This window comes from Arachis duranensis, chromosome 3, assembly GCF_000817695.3.
Source record: "Arachis duranensis cultivar V14167 chromosome 3, aradu.V14167.gnm2.J7QH, whole genome shotgun sequence".
NCBI classification, from domain to species: Eukaryota; Viridiplantae; Streptophyta; class Magnoliopsida; order Fabales; family Fabaceae; genus Arachis; species Arachis duranensis.
In genome coordinates, this window is record NC_029774.3 from 46,382,377 (window position 1) to 46,392,617 (window position 10,241).

Below are 10,241 nucleotides of genomic sequence, written 5' to 3' on the forward strand. Positions count from 1 at the left end.
AAGCTTAGAGTGGAAGTCCAAACCTTCAAACAGAAGGAAGGTGAATCCCTCTATGAAGCTTGGGAAAGATACAAGTAATTAACCAAAAGGTTTCCTTCTGACATGCTTCCAGAATGGAGCATCATATGTATATTCTATGATGGTCTGTCTGAATTGTCCAAGATGTCATTGGACCATTCTACTGGTGGATCTCTTCATCTGAAAATCCTGTAAAAGTCTAGGAACTCATTGAGATGGTTGCAAATAACCAGTTCATGTACACTTCTGAAAGAAATCTTGTGAATAATGGGATGACTCAGAAGAAAGGAGTTATTGAGATTGATACTCTGAATGCCATATTAGCTCAGAATAAAATATTGACTCAGTAAGTCAATATGATTTCTCAGAATCTGACTGGATTGCAAGCTACATCTGGGAGTGCTAAAGAAGCCTCCTCTGAAGAAGAAGCTTATGACCCTGAGAATTCTGCAATGGAAGATGTGAATTACATGGGAGAATCCTATGGAAACACTGACGTTAGGATTTTTGCTAGTAAAGAATTTGTAAAAATATAGTCGCATTGTGAGTATAGATTCTAAACCAATAGAAAATCCCTTCGTACAAACGTTTTGGTTGTCACAAGTAACAAAACCCAATAAATTTATAAATCAAAATATTCAAACCTCAGGTCGTCTTCTCAAGGAATTGCAGGGAGGTATGTTCTTATTATTGGTTATGCAAAGGTATATTTTGGGGTTTTAAACAGGGTTGAACAAGTAATTTAATTGACAAGAAAAATAAATAAATGACTATAAAATAAACTCTTGGCAAGATATGAGAAATTGGAAGTCCTATCCTAGTTATCCTTATCAGGTGTGATGAGAATTGGATTTTAATCCCAATTAGTTAACCTTTACTAAAGCAAAGGAAAGTCAAGTGGACTAATTTGTTTGATCCTCAAGTCCTAGTCAATCCCTGTGGGAAGACTAGCTTTAGAGCGATCTAGATCAATTAGAATCTGCCAATTTCAACCACTGCTGAGTTTGACAACTCAAGAGTTACCAGTTAATCAACTAAAGCCAAAAGGGAATAAAATCTACTTGAATGAAAATAATTTGGATAGAGCCCAAGCATCAATAACATAAATTAGAGAAAACAATCATAAGTCTGAAATACCTCAAATTATATTAATTAAGAAAATCCTAACATGAAAAGTTCATAAGCCAAATAGGCAACATAAGTAATACAAGCATTAAAGCATCTGGAAGTAAAAGAGAAATATAAAGTAAAAGGAATATTGAACCTGATGAAGAGTTGAAATCCTAAATCCTTTAAGAGGAATCCTAATCCTAAATCCTAAGAGAGAGGAGAGAACCTCTCTCTCTAAAAACTACATCTAAAACTATGAAAAGTGAAAATTATTCGCTATCTGATTGTCACGCTCTCTTGAATGCATTTCCTCACTTCATAACTTCTAATATGTGCCTCTTGGATTTGGATCTGGGCCAAAAGGGCCGAAAAATCGCTGGAAACGAGATCTGCAAATTCTGCAGATCGCGCATGTCACGCGTCCGCGTCACCTGGAGTGTTGCTCTTCCATGCGGTCACGTCAGTCATGCGCCCACGTCAGTTGTATTTCACAAGTCACGCGTTCGCCTCATCCATGTGCTCGCGTCGATTCTCTTTTGTGCGAACCACGCGTTCGCGTCGTCCATGCGGATGCGTCACTGCCAGCTGCTCCAAAACTCTAATTTGTGCTTTCCTTCCATTTTTGTATGTTTCCTTTCCATCCTTTAAATCATTCCTGCCCTATAAAACCTGAAAGTACTCAACACACAAATCACGGCATCGAATGGTAATAAAGGATAATTAAATTTGATTATTTTAAAGCATAAGGGACATATTTTCTCATATATCACATAATAAGAAAGGGAAAGTGAAACCATGCAATTTACATGAATAAGTAGGTGAAGGGTTGAATAAATCACTTAAATTGAGCTCAATATACATCATAAAATATGGGTTTATCAAACACCTATAATCCTTCATGGAGGGATCATCCAAATTTCTCATGGAAGGATCAACAGAAGCCTCAACAAGGCTTCAACAACAATAATGGTAAGGGAAATAAGTTTGGAAATAGCAAACCTTTTCCATCATCTTCTCAGCAACAAACAGAGAATTCTGAGCAAAGTCTCTCTGGCCTAGCAAACATAGTCTCTGATCTATCTAAGGCCACTCTCAGTTTCATGACTGAAACAATGTCCTCCATCAGAAATTTGGAGGGACAAGTGGGTCAGATGAGTAAAAGAGTTACTGAAACTCTTCCTAGTACTCTCCCAAGCATTACAGAAGAGAACCCCAAAAGAGAGTGCAAGGCCATAACCACATCCAAAGTGGCCGAACCTCGAGAGAGTGAAAAAGTAGTGATTTCCAGTGAGGAAGACCTCAAGGGACGTCCACTGACCAATAAGGAGTTCCCTATTGAGGAACCAAAGGAATTTGAGGCTCATACAGGGACCATAGAGATTCCACTGAACTTATTGTTGCCATTCATGAGCTCTGATGAATATTCTTCCTCTGAAGAGAGTGAAGACATTGTTGAAGAGCAAGTTGCTCTGTATTTGGGAGCAATCATGAAGTTGAATGCCAAGTTATTTGGTAATGAGACTTGGGAGGATGAGCCTCCATTGCTCATTAATGAATTGAATACATGGATTTAGCAGACATTGCCTCAAAAGAAACCGGATCCCGGAAAGTTCTTAACACCTTGCACCATAGGCATCATGACCTTTGAAAAGGCTCTATGTGACTTGGGGTCAGGTATCAACCTCATGCCACTCTCTGTAATAGAGAAACTATGGATCTTTAAGGTACAAGCTATAAGAATCTCACTAGAGATGGCAGACAAATCAATGAAATAGGCTTATGGACTTGTAGAGGATGTCTTAGTGAAGGTTGAAGGCCTTTACGTCCCTGCTGACTTCATAATCCTAGACACTGGGAAAAATGAGGATGAATCCATCATCCTTGGAAGACTCTTCCTGGCCGCAGCAAGGGTTGTGATTGATGTGGACAGAGGAGAGTTAGTCCTTCAATTGAATAAGGACTACCTTGCGTTCAAGACTCAAGGATCTTCTTCTGTAAACATGGAGAAGAAGCATGAAAAGCTTCTCTTAATACAGAGTCAGATAGAGCCCCCAGCATCAAAAATAGCACTCCCTGGAGAACGAGCTTACTAGCGTTCAAATGCCAGTAAGGCTAGCAAAGTGGGCGTTTAACGCCCAGTTTGGCACCATTCTGGACGTTAAACGCCAAAAATGGCACACAGACTGGCGTTTAATGCCAGAAAAGGGTGTCTGGTGTCTGGCTGGCGTTAAACGCCAGTAAGGGTAGCAGAATGGGTGTTTAACGCCTGGCCTGGCAGCATTCTGGGCATTAAACACCATAATTGGCAGCCAGACTGGCGTTTAACGCCAGAAATGGGCAGCAGCTTGGCGTTTGATAAACCACTATTTTATGTTTTATCTTGTGCTAAATTGAGTGATTTTTATCAGCTTTTCACCCACTTATTCATATGAATTGCATGATATTACAATGCCTTCCCAAAATTATTCTATGATTGAAAACTTGCTTCCAAAAGCTTTAAATTGTGTATTATAATTTCTCCTTTATACCATTTGATGCCGTGATCCGTGTGTTAAAGTGTTTCAAGCTTCATAGGACAGGAATGGCTTAGAGAAAGGAGAGGAAGCTTGCAAAAATGGAAGGAACACAAGAAACCTAGGAGATGACCAACGAACACCGACGCGAACGCATGGCTCACGCGACCGCCCTAATTGGACAAAATCACAGCGATGCATATGCGTGCTTGACGCGTACGCGTGGATTGGAGTTCGCACAAACGACGTGAACGTGTGCCTGACGCGCATGCGTGGAGAGAAAAATCGCTGAATGACGCGTACGCGTGACCGACGCGTACGCGTGACATGCACGATCTGCAGAAATTACAGAGTACGCTGAAGACGATTTTGGGCCATGTTTTGACCCAGTTTTCGGCCCAGAAACACAGATTAAAGTCATGGAACATGCAGAGACTCAACAGATCAGATCATACACACAATTTTAGGTTTAGATGTAGTTTTTAGAGAGAGGGTTCTCTCTTCTCTCTTAGGATTTAGGATTAGGATTCCTCTTAAAGGAATTAGGATTTCTTCTTCTCAATTTTCAGGTTCAATGTTCCTTTTACTTAATTTCTTAATTTGGTTTATGAACTCTTTATGTTTGGATTGATTTTCTTTTGTTAATACAATTTGAGATATTTCAGATCTATGATTTTATTTAGCTTTTTACATTCTTAGCTTTGGTTGATTAATTGGAGACACTTGAGTTATCAAACTCATCTGTTGATTGAAATTGGAATTACTGATTGATCTGGATCACTCTAAAACTAGTCCTTCCATAAGGATTGACTAGGATTTGAGGATCAAGCTAATTAGTCCACTTGACCTTCCTTTGTTTAGTAAAGGCTGACCAAGTGGGGTTAAAACCTAATTCTCATCACACCTGATAAGGATAACTAGGATAGGAATTCCAGTTCTCATACCTTGCCAAGAGTTTTATTAATTATTAATTTATTTTTCTTGTCAATTAAATTACCTGTTCAACCCTTTTGAAAATCCCAAAATATACCTTTGCATAACCAATAATAAGAACACCTTCCTGTAATTCCTTGAGAAGACGACCTGAGATTTAAATACTTCAGTTATCAATTTTATTACGGGTTTGTTATTTGTGACAACCAAAACTTTTATAAGAAAGGAATTCTTGTCGGTCTAGAAGCTATACTTACAACAGGAATTTATTTGTGAAAATTTTAGATCGCGCGAGAGTTTCGTTCTTCAGTGTTCAACGCCAGAAATGCCACACATAGGGTGTTTAAACGCCAGAAAGGTGCAAGGATGAAAAATCCTTGACACCTTAGGATCTGTGGACCTCACAGGATCCCTACCTACCCCAACTCATTCTCACTCCTCTTCACACCTTTCCATAACACCCTTCCCCAAATACTATTCACCTATCAAATCCTACCCTCTTCCCATAATCTCTTCACCACTCACATCCATCCCCTATTTCCCATCATACAACTCACCTACCCCACCCACTCAAATTCAAACCAATTCCCTCCTAAACCCACCCCTTCTCACACGGATTCCCTCTCTCTCTCTTACCCTATAATACCCCTCCTCACTCCTTTATTTTCACACATCATAACCACCTAAAACCCCCTTGGCCGATTGATGATAGGAATTCACTACCCCTTTTAAAAATTAGTGAATTAGTTCTTTTGGCAAGCGCACCAAAATTATCGCCAAGTAATAACCCACAGTGGAGTGGGATCGTATCCACAAAGATTGGCAAATCCAAGCAGTTTTAATTGATTGATGAATTAGTCAAGTGGATCAATAAGATTGTGAAGTGCAGAATTGTAAATGACATGAATGTAAATAACTAGAATATAAAGAAAAGCAATAAAGTGCAGAAATGGAAATTGCAGAATGTAAAGTGCTAAATCGTAAATGACTTGAATGTAAATGGGAGTGGGGAATTTCTGAATGTAAAATTAAACTATAAAGAAATGGATAGATAAGAATGGGGGAATTCATTGAGATTGGGAGATGTTGTCTCTTTGGATCAAATCTAGCTTATATCTTCTTTAATCATTCAACTCATTGACCTCTTGGCAATCATGATTGATTGAGCCCTAATCCCTTGGTGACTCAATCTCTCAGATCTTGATCAATAGTCAATTCCTTGATCTAATTGCTCATGAAGAGAGATATGCTTGGTCCCTGATTATACCACACACCCTCATAGGTGCAGGTAAAGGGGGGATTATATGTCACGTATCCCATCACCAAAACCCAGATTCTACTCAAGTGTGAGAAGGGATTTCAAGCATGGTTTCATGTTTCCTTTCCCAAGGTTCCCATGAAAACCAATTGCATTCAATCTCTTTCCCAAGATAATTGAACACTAAGCATTAAGAACGAAATTCCTTCTAGTAAATCAAGAGAAGATGAAGAGAAGAAGAATTTCACTATTATCAATCCATCAAGTACAATAGAGCTCCCTCTCTCAATGAGAGGGAAGTTAGCTACTCATAGCTTGAAAAGTACTCAAAAATGGAGTGTAAAAGTAGATCTAGAACTAACTGCTTAACCCCTCTTCAGTACTCCTTGGGGGTATTTATACTACTCCTAGCAAAATTAAAAGAATTACAAAAGTGAAAAAGGGAAAATTACATTTTGGAGGGAAAGAAAACCCTCAATAAGTGTGACTCCTCAGCTGGCGTGTGGCTGGCGCTTCACCGGTGTGTCACGTGCCCTTCAAAATAGCTTGGCGTACCACGCTCAATCCTTCAAGTGGCACGATCGTCCCTTTATCAACCTTGGCATGCCATGCCTTCGAACTCAAGTGGCACGCCATAGTGGAATTCTTGTGTTGGCATGCCATGCCTTCGAGCTCAAGTGGCACGCCCTTTGCTTTTTCCACTTTTCTTTGCCTCTGGAAACTTGAACTAGCGTGACATGCCCAGGGTCTGGCGTGCCACGCCCTTGTTGTGTGCTTGGCTAAGCTCCTCTGGAAAGTTGCACTAGCGTGGCATGCCCAGAATCTGGTGTGCCATGCCCTTTTGTGAGTGAGTGGTTCCTTTGTTTGGTGTACCACGCCACGAACTCAAGTGGCACGCCCCAATGCTTCTTTGTCCTCTGAATGACACTGGCGTGCCACGCCTGGTTGCTCAAGTGGCACGCCTAAGTGAAGAATAGTAGATGGCGTGCCACGCCTTCGATACCAAGTGGCACGCCCCATGTAATTGGCCTCTTCCATCCTCTCTGGAAACTTACACCAGCGTGCCACGCCTAAAGGTTGGCGTGACACGCCCATGATTTTGTCTTGTTCCAATAGTTGGCGTGCCATGCCTCGGCCTTCAAGTGGCACGCCTAAGTGACATGTTCGGATTGGCGTGCCACGTCTTCGACACCAAGTGGCACGCCCAGTCCTTGCTTATATTATCTTGTGCATTGGCGTGCCACGCTTGGTTGCTCAAGTGGCACGCCTAAGTGAGGTTGAGAGGTTGGCGTGCCACGCCTTCGACTTCGAGTGGCACGCCCAGTCTTTAATTGCCTTCAACCCCTTCTCTGGATCATTGTATCGGCGTGCCACGCCATGTTGCTCAAGTGGCACGCCCATGTATTTGTGCACTCTTCAAGCTTGAAGTGCCACGCTTGGTCTTCAAGTGGCACGCCAAAGTGACTTTTTGGAGCTGGCTGATAAACCACTATTTTATGGTTTATATTGTGTTTTATTGAGTGGTTTTATCATGCTTTTCACCCACTTATTAATATGATTTGCATGTATTTACAATTCCTTCCTAAAAATATCCTATGATTAATAACTTGCTTCCTAAGGACCTTTTAGTTGTATATTTTTATCTTCCTTCGTACCATTCGATGTCGTGATCTGTATGTTAAGTGTTTCAGGCTTCATAGGGCAGGAATGGCGTAAGGAATGAAGAGGAAGCATGCAAAAATGGAAGGAACACAAGGAATTGAGGAGATGTCCAGCAAGAAGTCACGCGATCGCATGGCTCACGCGACCGCGCGAAATAGAAGGAATTACCGAGAGGCACTCGCGTGCCTGACGCGACCGCGCGGATTAGAAGCTGCACGAATGATGCAAATGCGTGGACGACGCGCACGCGTGGTACGAAAAACGCTGAGTGACGCAATCACGTGGACGACGCGGCCGCGTGACATGCGTGATCTGCAGAATCACAAAAGTCACTGGCTGAGATTCTGGGCCGCATTTCAACCCAATTTTGGCCTAGAAATACAAATTAAAGTCAGGGAACATGCAGAGACTCAAAGGGGGAATTCATATCAGATCATAATTCAATTTTAGGTTTTAGATGTACTTTTTAGAGAGAGAGGTTCTCTCCTCTCTCTTAGGATTTAGGATTTAGGATTTTGACTCTTCATCAGGTTCAATATTCCTTTTACTTTATATTTCTCTTTTATTTTCAGATACTTTAATGCTTGTATTACTTATGTTGCCTATTTGGCTTATGAGCCATTCATGTTAGGATTTTCTTTATTTAATATAAATTGAGGTATTTCAGACTTATATGTTATGGATGCTTTGACTTTATCCAAATTATTTTCATTCAAGTAGATTTTATTCCCTTTTGGCTTTGGTTGATTAATTGGTAACTCTTGAGTTGTCAAACTCAGTGGTGGTTGAAATTGGCAGATTCTAATTGATCTAGATCGCTCTAAAGCTAGTCTTCCCACAGGGATTGACTAGGACTTGAGGATCAAACTAATTAGTCCACTTGACTTTCCTTTGCTTTAGTAAAGGCTAACTAAGTGGGATTAAAACCCAATTCTCATATCTTTCCAAGATTTTATTTTATAGTTATTTATTTATTTTTCTTGTCAATTAAATTACTTGTTCAACCCTTTTTAAAATCCCAAAATATACCTTTGCATAACCAATAATAAGAACACCTCCCTGAAATTCCTTGAGAAGACGACCCGAGGTTTAAATACTTCGGTTATCAATTTTATCAGGGGTTTGTTACTTGTGACAACTAAATGTTTGTACGAAGGGATTTTCTGTTGGTTTAGAATCTATACTTACAACGCTACTATATTTTTATAAAATTCTTTACTAGCAAAAATCCTAACGTCACTGGCGTGCCACGCCTTCACACCAAGTGGCACGCCATGGTGGAGGTTCTTCGTGAGATGGTGAGTTGGCGTGCCACGCCTTCGACTTTAAGTGGCACGCCCATAGTAGTTGATGGGTTAGGCGTGCCACGCCCAACCTGGCGTGCCACGCCCTTTTTGTGTCCTCTATCTTGCTTTCTGGAATTTTGTATTAGTGTGCCACGCCCAGTCCCTAGCGTGCCATACCCACATGCATGCTTGGATCTCCCTTCTGGAATTTAGTACTAGCGTGCCACGCTTAGCTCCTGGCGTGCCATGCCAGTGTACTTTTGTGGTGTTTGACCCCAAGTGGCATGCCAGTTTCACATGCCCAGCTTCTTGTTTGTCTCCTTCCCATTCTTGATGCCTTTTTCACCTGAAATTTAGCACAACTCATCTCAAAGTAATGTACCATAATATTCCCCAAATAATGCATGAATTGTACTGATCAAATGAGATTTGTGCTCTTTTATGATCTTCTTTATGCAAGAAAGAAGGGTAGATGATGTAAGTCATCACCGAACCACTCACCCCCTCTATCTCCTCTATTTCTTCTTCTTCTCCTCCTTTCTTTCTTCTTTTGCTCGAGGACGAGCAAACCTTTTAAGTTTGGTGTGGAAAAAGCTCTGCTTTTTGTTTTTCCATAACCATTAATGGCACCTAAGGCTGGAGAGACCTCTAAGAAGAGGAAAGGGAAGGTAGTTGCTACCAACTCCGAGTCATGGGAGATGGAGAGATTCATCTCAAAAGCCCATCACTAGAAAGAGAATGGAGTAAACAAGAGAGCCCACTCATGGACCTCAACAAGAGCATGAGGAAGTCCCTCATCAAGAAATTCCTGAGATTCCTCAAGGGATGCATTTTCCTCCACATAATTATTGGGAACAACTCAACACCTCTTTAGGGGATTTGAGTTCCAACATGGAGCAACTAAGGATGGAGCACCAAGAGTACTCCATTATCCTCCATGAAATTAGAGAGGACCAAAGAGCCATGAAGGAGGAACAACAAAGGCAAGGAAGAGATATTGAGGAGCTCAAGCACTCCATAGGATCTTCAAGAAGAAGAGCTAGTCGCCATCACTAAGGTGGACCCACTCTTTAATTTTCTTGTTATTTGTTTTCTGTTTTTCGTTTCTTATGCTTTATGTTTTGTCTATGTTTGTATCTTTATTACATGATCATTAGTGTCTAATGTCTATGCCTTGAAGCTATGAATGTCCCATGAATCCTTCACCTTTCTTAAATGAAAAATGTTTCTAATTGCAAAATAACAAGAAGTGCATGAATTTTGAATTCTATCTTGAAATTAGTTTAATTATTTTGATGTGCTGGCAATACTTTTTGTTTTCTGATGAATGCTTGAACAATGCATATTTTTTATAGTGAAGTTTATGAATGTTAAAATTGTTGGCTCTTGAAAGAATAATAAAAAAAGAGAAATGTTATTGATAATCTAAAAAATCATAAAATTGATTCTTGAAGCAAGAAA

At 40.5% G+C, this 10,241-nt stretch overlaps 1 non-coding gene across 1 annotated transcript; it reads right to left on the reverse strand.

Annotated features, from left to right (window-relative positions):
• Positions 1–108, reverse strand: LOC127746188 (small nucleolar RNA R71). The gene has a single exon (XR_008007808.1). It is a non-coding gene; the product is annotated as a small nucleolar RNA R71 (small nucleolar RNA).
• Between the last annotated feature and the right edge of the window lie 10,133 nt (positions 109–10,241).